Source organism: Lontra canadensis, unplaced genomic scaffold (assembly GCF_010015895.1).
Source record: "Lontra canadensis isolate GAN:19392208 unplaced genomic scaffold, GSC_riverotter_1.0 scaffold87, whole genome shotgun sequence".
NCBI classification, from domain to species: domain Eukaryota; kingdom Metazoa; phylum Chordata; class Mammalia; order Carnivora; family Mustelidae; genus Lontra; species Lontra canadensis.
The window spans coordinates 1,337,753-1,348,304 of NW_022631081.1; the positions used below are offsets into that span (position 1 = coordinate 1,337,753).

At 52.4% G+C, this 10,552-nt stretch overlaps 1 protein-coding gene across 1 annotated transcript in view; it reads right to left on the minus strand.

The window, feature by feature from the left end:
- Positions 1-7,410, minus strand: part of TPST2 (tyrosylprotein sulfotransferase 2) — a 47,949-nt gene extending 40,539 nt beyond the window's left edge. The window contains exon 1 of the mRNA XM_032883281.1: positions 7,322-7,410. The gene's annotated coding sequence lies outside the window, so the exon portion shown is untranslated. The remainder of the gene's footprint in view (positions 1-7,321) is intronic.
- Positions 7,411-10,552: the final 3,142 nt, after the last annotated feature.

Consider the following 10,552-nt stretch of genomic DNA (forward strand, 5'->3'; position numbering starts at 1 on the left):
CACCTGCTGAAGGCCACCTTCCCCATTACTCTCACCTGTTTTGTACTTTTGTTCAATGGCTTCAATATTACTAGAACATTTTCAAAGGAAACTAGAACCCACTGGCTTAAATGAAAAACATGCCCTAATTAAAAAGAAACTGCAAAAATAAATGCAAAGGAAGTGATCTTTCAGCCTCCTAGCTGGGGGCGGCCAACCAGGAAGCCCAGGGGGAGATGGGGATAGCAGGGAGGAGGAACCTAGCAGGGGTGTGCTCTGCCTTAAACAACAGGAGCTCGGAGAGAAGTGCTAGGTTAGCGCTGCTCCTGGGTCCTCCAGGGTGGCACTGTGTTGTGACTCAACTCCTGCTGACCTCCAATATTAATACCCCACTCCACCCCCATGGGCACATCAAACTTCCGTAAGTCTGAGCCATGAATTCTAGCAGACCTGATGGGCCACGGGGTCTCACAGTTCCCAACTTTTGCACCAGTGGTTCCCTCCCCCTGGAACACCTTTCCTGCCCTCTCTACCCAGATAACTCCTACTGGTACAATTTGTACTCCCCTCCGCCCACCTCCAGGAAGCCTTCCCTGACTGTCTCACATCCCTGTACCAGTATCCCCCAAAGCACTTAGCACCTGTACGACCTCTCTGGCCTGCTGTCTTCTCCACAGGAATGCACAGGGTCAGACATTCCTCACATCCTCGCAGGACCCGGCATAGCCCCCTTCGTTGACTAAATGCAAGAACAGACTAAAAAAAGAAGCGAAGGCCCCGTGACGCCCATGGAACAGTCGAAATCAAAACAAAACCTTCTCTGAGCTGTGTGGGAAAGTTTCAGGCAGAAGCCCCAGGAGCCAAGTATGCAGCAGGCATCCAAATATTACTATTTTACTATCACCTTACAAAATATTATAACTTAAAGGGACCCAAGAGATAATCAGATCAGGGGTTGCCAGACGTTCTGTAAAGGCCCCAGCAATAAATATTTTCAATTTTGTTGGACCTCATGGTCTCTGGCAGACCCATGAAACTCTGCCCTGTAGTACAGAAGCAGCCCCGGACAGAATGGAAATAAATGAGTGTGGTTGTATTCCAATAAAACTTTATTCACAAAAACAAGCAGTGGGCCAGACTCAGCTCCAGGCGCTGTAGTTTGCCAACTTTCCAGGCAGGTACCTAGGTGAGAGGTGTGGTTGACTTTTTTCTTGTCTGATGCCTCCACTGGGGAGTAAACTCCAGGAAAAATGGGACCTGCAACCCATCATCTAGCCAAGAAACTTCTACACATTCCTGTTCTACAAGTAGTTCAGTGACCCAGGCCCATTGCCCATGGAGGGCAGTCCTCAGTGATTTCTGTGCAGTGACAGTATGGATGGGTGACTCCCGCGGGTGGCCTCTAGAGCTGGGGCAGATCTGAGTTAAAATTTCTACTGCTGTCACATCAGGCCTGTGTGACTCAATGGTCTCTGAGCCTCAGTTTCCAGGAAATGGAGTGGTCAGTCACAAATGGCCCCCTGATCCCTTACAAGGACAGAGAAAGTGTATGGGATGGCGTTCCCGGAGCCGTGCTGCTGGTGTAGATACACTGGGACACAGACACACACTCACCACGGCACAGGGACCTCTGCAGGCCCCAAGTATCTCACTGTGGGTTATGTGGAGACCTGAACCAGGTAAAGTGGGGCCCTGGGGCCCAGAGACAGGGGCTTCCCACCCAGGGAACATGGAATGGGGACAAGCTCCTAATCTGTCAAAAGCCTCGAGGCTTCTAGGGGCAGACTAGGTATCGGGAGGCCTCAGACAACCTCCAATGTCCTAGAAAAGCAAAGCTGGAAGGACTCTTGACGAGGGTGGAAACCAGGGGTTAAAAATCTTTGTTTTTAAAGCAACGAACTGTGTGTTCGTTCTCGCCCACGGTGTTCTCAGAGCCCTGAAAACCTGTACTGGACCAGAGGGCCCTTGGGGCCAGACTGGTCATGCATGCAATGGTGGGGAATGGTGTGGCGGGGACCACAATGATCAGGAGAGCCCAGGACATTTAAGGGGGATCTTCAGGCCACTCCAGTTTGGCCCAGGCTCCTGAGTTCCCAAAAGAAGTGGGAAATTGGATGATTCTCTAAAAATAATTGAATGTTGGCTCAATTTAAGATAAAATACCATGGGAGCTAAATAGGAACTGCCTTGTGGGTAAAAGGCATCAGCTGGCAGCTTGTTACAGTCCAACCTGCCCATTTCATAGGTGGGGAAACTGAGTCTCAGAGAGAGAAAGCACCTCACCCAATGTCACACAGGAAGCCCAGCTGGGACTCAGCCACCTACCAGCCCACAGCCGGCCCCAACTGCTCAGAAGTGTTGGGGAGAATAGGAGGGAGTGGAGGGATCAGGGTTGAGGGGTAGGAATCTGGACTTCACAAGCCAGAACCCTGCTTGTTCTGTCATCCAGGATGGAGTGTAGACAAATGGGCAGGGAAAGGGATAAACGTGCATTAATAATACATAGCAGTTTGTAACAGTATATGACAATACAGTAATAATAACCGACACCTTCTGAGTATTTTCTATGTGTTGGGCATTAAGACAGGGTATCCAGGGGGAGTAAGATGGAGTGCAGACTCTGGATTCAAATCCTGTCTCTCCCACTTCCTAGCAAGATGCCCTTGTGCAAGTGACTTCACCTCTCCGTGTCTCAGCTTGTCCGATTCCTATGGGCACTGGGAGGATCAAATGAGTTCATGTACACAGAGCGCCAAGAACACTGCCTTGCATCTGGTGAGCTCCGGGGCTATCAGTTGTAATTATGGCCTTCTGACAGATGGGGAAGCTGAGGCTCCCCAAGGGACACGCGTCGCTCAAGGCTCCAGCAGCCCACCTCACCCTGAGCTGTCGTCAAATTCTGCCTTGCAACAAGGTAAGCACTTGAGCCCCGTCCGCTCTCATCCAATCCAGGAAGCTGGTCGTATCTGCACCTCTGTTCTATAGATGGGAAAACGGATGCAGCGGGAAGGCAGCCAGGGAACACAAACACTGGCTGAGCGGAACAACCGGATTCTGATGGAGACACAAGCCCTTGAGCATGCACGCTGCCCCCAGGCCTGCTTTCTGGCCACAGCAGCCCAGTCAAAAGTCTGGTGGATGCACGAATGCACTTGGCAGACAGACTGGCTGCCCTGTGCTTGCCTCCCACCATCTGCGCACACGGGATGACATGAAGCTCCTCCCCAGGGCAGGTGGGCACTGCCCTAGGCCGCCCTTCCCTGCCATTTCTGGGGCTCGGCTCACCTCACAGGCTGTTCTCAATGAATTACTCCCATGAATCCTCCTCATGCCACAACTCAGGGTGGAAGAGACCAGAGAAGGGCCGTGGGAAGGCGCAGGCATCTCAGAACCTTCTCCAGAGTGGCCCCAGACAACGTGAATGCATAGCTGTGAAGCACAGAGAAGGGGCCTTGCAGATGGCAGGAACAGTGGCTTCGGGTAGGGGGCGGTGGGCGGGGGGGGGGGGGGGGGGGGAAGAGCTGCTGTTACACAGACAAGTTTCTGCAGGGCCACAGGGCCATGCCCGGGCTCTCAAATCACTACCATCAGCCACTGCTGACCCACCTCTCTTACTACGAATCTGTTCACAAAGCCACGTCGATAACACGTTTTGACAGCCTTACCAATCCCAAGGCAGCACTAGATCCAAGTTCTGACTCAGTCCACACCCATTTCCCCAGCAGGACACACTGAGGCCCAGAGACTCTTGCCTAGTCTCCTGAACCCTTATTCCATTTCCCCAGGCTACCCAGGAATGCTTGGTTTTACAAGGACAAGGAAGGGAAAGTATGTACAAATGAATAAAGGCAGGAGGGGCTGGCGACAGGTGTCAGAGGCCCATCTCAATGACCATCCCGAACAGCAGCTGCCCAGGTAGGATGAGGCTGCTCGATGGGAACCCAGAATGCACAGAGGGATGCAGGGTTCAGTTCCAGAACCAACACACGACAGGCTTAAGAACATGAGGAGGAACGGGTGACCTTCAAGAAACTTGGTTCTTCAGTGAAAATGCCGTGCTCTGACCTGGGCTCTCCCCCAGGCAGCTTCACTCTCACAGAAAGCAAAGAGCATGACAGAAGAGGTGGGGTCCCAGGCATGGGGGCAATGCCAAGAGAAGGGAGGGGATGTCTGTGTGTCATCCCCAGGGGCACCAATGGGACCTGTGTAACTCAGGACTGCAGATCTCAGGTCTGGGGGCAGAGGCAGCAGGGAGGTGGCATCTGTTGAAACAAGCAATGGGTCCCTGAGGCTGCTCAGATGGCCCACCCCACATGGCCACCAGGGGACATCACCTTCAGAATGAGCAAGTGGCCGGGCTGGGGCTCCGGCCCTTTTCGCCACTGAGGGACTGGCCTCTGCAGCTGGCCTCGGGTGGGAAGGTCTGGGCAGTTCCGCTCTCTTCCCTCCTCCCATGCACAGGTTCCTAACAGTCTCCACCAGGTCCTGGGGCGGGCACTGCAACTCCCTCGGCCCCTCAGGGCCCCCCACCCATCTGCACAGAGCTCAGGAGAATGCCCTCAGCAATTTTGTCCCTGGTGGTCCCAGAGATGCTCCCGGTGACCCGCAGCACACTCCTTATTCTGCTAATGAGGCATTTAACTCGATGCGTATTGGAAAATAATTTATAACGAGCACATCAAAGCCAGTGATTTCAAAGACTATAACTGCTTTGCAGACTACATTTATTTAAGATGATCGGTACCCTCCTCCGCCGCTGGTGAGATTATAAAATGGGGCAGCTGCTCTGGGAACCTGGCACTTCTTCAAAAGGTTAAACACAGAATTACCATCCGATCCAGCAATTCCACTCTCAGGGATATACTAGGGAGAACTGAAAACACAGGGGCACACACAGACTGGTACACGGATGTCCACAGAGGCAGTGTTCACAACAGCCGAAAGGTAGAAATAACCCAAATGTCCACCAGCTGAGAATTGCATACCCATGCAATGGAGCATTAATCAACCATTAAAAGGTAAGGAAGCACAACTAATGAAACAAATAGAACACTGTATGTTAACTAAACTGGAATTAAAATTAAGGAAAAAGGGGCACCTGGGTGGCTCAGTGGGTTAAAGCCTCTGCCTTCTGCTCAGGTCATGATCCCAGGGTCCTGGGATCAAGCCCCACGTCAGGCTTTCTCCTCGGCAGGGAGCCTGCTTCCTCCTCTCTCTCTGCCTGCCTCTCCACCTACTTGTGATCTCTGTCTGTCAAAACAAATTAAAAAAAAAAATTAAAATTAAGAAAAAACCAAAAACTTAAAAAATAAAAGGTAATGAAATACCAAGGGGGCCTGGGTGGCTCAGTCAGTTCGGTGTCTGACTCTTGGTTTCAGCTCGGGTCATGATCTCTGGGTCGTGAGATCAAGCCCTCGTCTGGCTCCACATTCAGCAGGGAGTCTGCTTCCCCTCCCCCTGACCCTGCTCCCACTCATGTTCTCTCTCTCTCTCAAATAAATAAATAAATAAATAATCTTTTTTTTTTTTTAAGTTAAAAAAAAAAAAAAGTGAGAACTGCTACACACAGCCACATGGATGGACCTCAGAATCATCCTAAGTGAAAGCCACAAGTCACCAAAGGCCACATTGTGCATGACTCCGTTTACAAGAAACGTCCAGCACAGGCAAATTCATAGAGGCGGAAAATACATTAGTGGCTGCCAGGGGCTAGGAAAAGAGGGATTGAGGAGTGATTGTGGATGGGTCCAGGGTTTCTTTTTGGGTGACGAAAATGTTCTAGAATTAGGTAGCCTTGGTGGTTACACAACTCTGTGAATATCCTAAAAAAAAAAAAAAAAAAAAAAAAACTACTGAATTGAATGCTTTAGAAGGGTGAATTGTAGGATATATGAATTCTGTCTGTAAAGCTGCTATGAAGAGATTTCATGAGGTTTTAAAAAATAAGGCGATACAGACACACTCACTGAGTACATAATAGAACAATAGGGATTCAGTACAGTAAATGGGTTCACGAATGACTCAAACCCAATTTCACAGTCATGGAAACTGAGGCTGGATGAGGAGGAATGACTCGCACAGACTACATCACTACTAAACCAGAGTGAGTCACCCCGAGATTTGCCAAACTCCAGAAGCCTGGCCTAACCATCAGGACACCCAGCTGAATGAAAGGAAAAGACATAGGGTATGGAGAGAGACATCTGCAGCCCAGGATGGGAGGCTGATGAGTGAGGGAAAGGGCCAATCACCTGTGTGGGTGTCAAAACAGGAAGTATCCCACGATGCCTATAGAGTGCCAGAGAAGGCTTCCAGGATGGGGCGCTGCCTGAGGCTTCTGAAGGATAAGTAGGAGTTTGCCAGCTCCCCTCCCCAACAACCATACGTGACACATGAGGTCAGGAGGTCTGAGGATGGGTTTCAGCTCTGCCACATCCTACCTGTGGGACCTACTAGGGCCATGGGCACATGACCTTTCTGAGCCTCAGTTTCCCTATCTATAAAAGGGGAAGAGGACAAATGATAGGCACAGTGCCTTGTAACCACTGCACTCCATTGGATGGTTCCCACCCTTCCTCCCGAGGGGACGGGCATTTGAGTGGGAAAGTCAGACCTGACCTCTGCCCCACATAATAACGAGTCTGCCAAGTCCGGCAAAGCAAGCCTGGGTAATCAAGCCCTCCTTCCCTCGCTGCCACTCCCAGTCTCAGCTTTATCAAGCACCTCCCGTCCAGCCCACACTAAGAGGGGGAGTTTGCCGGGCCTGGGTTTTCTGGAGGAATTTCGCCTCCTCCTCCCCAGCGACCCTAAGTTCACCAGGGCTCCCCCTACCCCATGCTCTCGGCGGCCCCCTCCCTAGCCAGAGATTCCGCCCCCCAATGCCTCCACTCTGGACACGCCTCGCAACTGCACGGCGTTGCAAGTTAACTTCCACGCGCCCCCCGCGCGTCCCGGAACCCTCCCAGGGGTCCCCGCACGCCGCGGAGGGGCTAGGGACCCCGACGGCGGTGACACGCCGCCGCCCCCCCACTCCCTACACACACACGGGCGCTGAGCGCCGCCCGGGCGCGGGGCCCAAGACGAGAAGAGCGGTCAGGGGGCCGGGGCTCTGCCGCACCCCGTGAACAGCGCTCGGGGCGCCCGGCGCCTGCCGATACTCGAACCGGCCGCGCGCGCGCCACCTCCCGCCCAGCTCCCAGCTCCGGAGAGCCCCAGCAGCCGCGTCGGGCCCGGGAAGAAGCCGCCCGGGCTGAGGGTTCCCCGGCCCCCGAGGCCGACCCACAGACGCCCCCCTGCCGACGGCCGCGGTCCGGGCCCCACGCGCCACCCCAGAGCCACCTACCGTGCAGAGGAGCTAACAGGCGACCCCGCGCGCGGGGCTACTCCGGGCTGGCCAGCCGCCCCGGTAGGGGAGGGGGAGTCGCCCGCGCGCGGGGGCGGGGCCGCGGCGCCGTGACGTCGAGAGGGGGCGTGTCCTGAGCGCGGCCCCGCCCCGCCCCCGCGGGCAGCCTCCAGAAGGCGCGGAGGGGCGGGACGGCCCAGGAGCTGACCCCGCCCCGGAAGTCCTATTTTGCTGGTTCACTTACCTCCAGGACTGGCGGCTCACCCCTCTTCCTGTAGGGGCAGGTCTGTTTCAGAGAAGTTCTCTTCTGTGTGTAAGCAGCGAAGTGGAAGGTCGTCAAGAAGTGGTGTAAGAGAAGACTAGACCCTGGACAGAACAGAGTGCTACTGTGTGTGTAACACAAGGAAAAAAGAGGGAGGGGCTATCATACAGATTCATAGACATCACAGGTTCTGAAGAAGGGGCTGATTTTGCCCCGCTCCCCCAGCCCCACCCCAAGGACATTTGACAATATCTGAAGACATTTTTGGTTGTCACAGCTAGGGTGCAGGGGTGTTCTACTGGTGTCTAGTGTCTAGAGACCTGAGATGCTGCTAAACATCGTGCAGTAACACAGGGCAGCCCCTTCCCCACCCACCCACCCCCCGGGGCTGAAATGTCAGTTGTGCTGAGGGTGAGAAACCCCGACATACATGAGTAAAATAAAACTACAGGCTTGTAGGTCTCAAGATATTTAACCTCTCTGTACCTCTATTTCTTCATCTGTAAAATGAGTATATAATAGATTTATATGTGCGTTACATGCATATGCATTGAAGGAAGGGGAAGGAAGGGATGCAGGTTTACCTTTCATTGTGAAAAGTTGTGTGTGTGTGTGTGTGTGTGTTTAAATAAATCCGTAACAGTTACAACCATAACAGCAAACACAGACACAAAGTGCGAAGCATTTATCTAAACATTTCATCTATATTTACATATTTAAACTATAAAGAGCTTGTGAGATAGGTATATTATCATCCCCATCTCACAGATAAGAAAACCAAGTCATACGGATATTAAGTAATTTGCCACTGGCTAGCCATGCATTCACTCATAGCTCTTCATTAATTAATTCATGGGTCCAGTGAATAGTGCCTCCCATGTAGAAAGTATTGGGACTGACAATATGAAATCCCCCGTCCCCATGAAACTGGCTGTTACTGAAAAACAAAAACAAAAACAAAAACACACATCATACAGTGTTTGTTGTGCATATAGTAGAGGCTTTGTATGACTAACTGCATAGTAACTCTGCTGGGTGTTTTCCTTTTTTAAAAAATACTTTATTTGTTTATTGGAGAGAGAGAGGGAGAGAGGGTGCTTACATGAGTGGGGGGAGGAGCAGAGAAAGAGGGAGACACAGACACCCTGCTGAGCAGAGAGCCAGCCTCAGGGCTTCCGGCTCAATCCTAGGACCATGAGATCAGAACCAGAGCCCAGGGCAAACGCCACCCAGGTGCCCTCCTGCTTGGTGTTTTCTAACGGCCCTTTGTGGGTGTAGAAATGGACATCAAGGGAAGACATCTGAAGGGGGAGTATTTCTTTAATAACATTCTAGCTAGCATCTCCTGAGCGCCTTGTGTCAGGCACTGGGATTCTGTAGGTGACAGGAAGACAAAGGCCCCGGCGTCAAGGGGGAAACCAGACCCTTCAACAAGCATTCACGATAAAGTGGGCACCTCTAATTGGAGAAGAGGAAATGGGTGGATTTAACGTGAGCCAGGGAGGAAGGGCCAGGAGTGTTCACATTAAGTCCTGAAGCCTCGAAGAGTGTGCCAGTCACAGAGACCAGCAGGTGCAAAGGCCCAGCAGGAAGCACCTTTCAGATGCAGACTTGTGAGAAGTGCAGTGGACAGGATGTGGGGAGAGGGGGAGATAGGAGGTCAGAGGGGTCTTCAGGGGCTGGATGCTGCAGGTGACTGTGGGAAGGAGTCAGGACTTTGTCTTGTAGCAATGGAGAAACAAGGAAAGTATTCCGTTGGGGAAGGACATGGTTAGTTTTGCTTTCCGCACAGATCCACGGAGCAGGACAGCAGGGAAGCTGCTTTGGAGGCTCTTGAAGTACTCCAGGGGAGGTGACCAACCCAGGGTGGGGCCAGAGGCATGGAGGGAGTGTTCAGGTTCCAGAAACATCTGGAAGACAGAGTTATCAGATCTTGGTTTGGGGGCTAAGGAAAGGGACCTGATGATCAGGTTTCCAGGTTGGACCTTCTCCTATCAGCCCTCTGACTCAGCAAGTCTCAAGCTAGCTGTCACCTCCTTGAGGAAGCCTACGGGCCCCCCAGGAGGTCCTGATGAGGTGGCCACTGGCCCATGCCACCCAGGAATCTGATGTGACTTTGAAAGCAGAAGAAGGATCTCATCCTGTCTGCTCCTCCAGTCTGTGAACAGCCGGGTGGGGGCCTTCTCTGCCTTCTCCCCCAACATTTTCCCCCAGCACTCAGGAGGCCATCAGCCAGTATTTGTCAGAAGCAGGAAGAATAAATGTGGCATAAATGTGATTCCAAAACTCCAGCTCTGACGTTGAGGAAGATGTGGCTAATGATGATTCAGGGATTTGCTGTGCTTTAAGGTCCTTATATGTGTTATATTCAAGTTGATCCTTTATTCCTCCCAACAACCTGCTTGCTCCCATTCTACAGATGAGGAAACAGAGGCTTCGTAGGTTATTTGTCTTGACCACAGGCAACAGCTTGTAAATGTCAGAGCTGAGATGCTGACTCAGGACAGTGGTGGGAGGAAATGGCCCTGTAGGGGACAGGAAGAAGCTAAGTTAGAGGGGCAGGTTGTTTTCTCCGGCTGGAAGGACCTGCACCCCTCCTGGGTGGGTACCCAAGTTTCAGAAAGCACCCTGATATTACATAGCTGATCCAGATGCCTGGCCGTCATGACAACGAGGCTCTAAAGAGATGCTCACCTCTCTGGAAGTTCCTCAGGATACCCTGGCACAACATTCCTTTGCCAAAACTCGATTGCTATGTGTCCCTCAGCGTCTGGCTCTGGCCACCTCTTCTGGGTGGTCCTTCGACCCACACACCCCCCTACCCCAACACACACACACTGCTGACTTGGAATCCGTACCCTGTTGCCCGGAACGTGGTGGTTCGCCTTCTGTTGCGGTGGATGGGAAAGAACATTCCATAACCAAGGTGCTTTGTCTCCCCAAAGGCTCATGACTCTGAGATTCTTGAG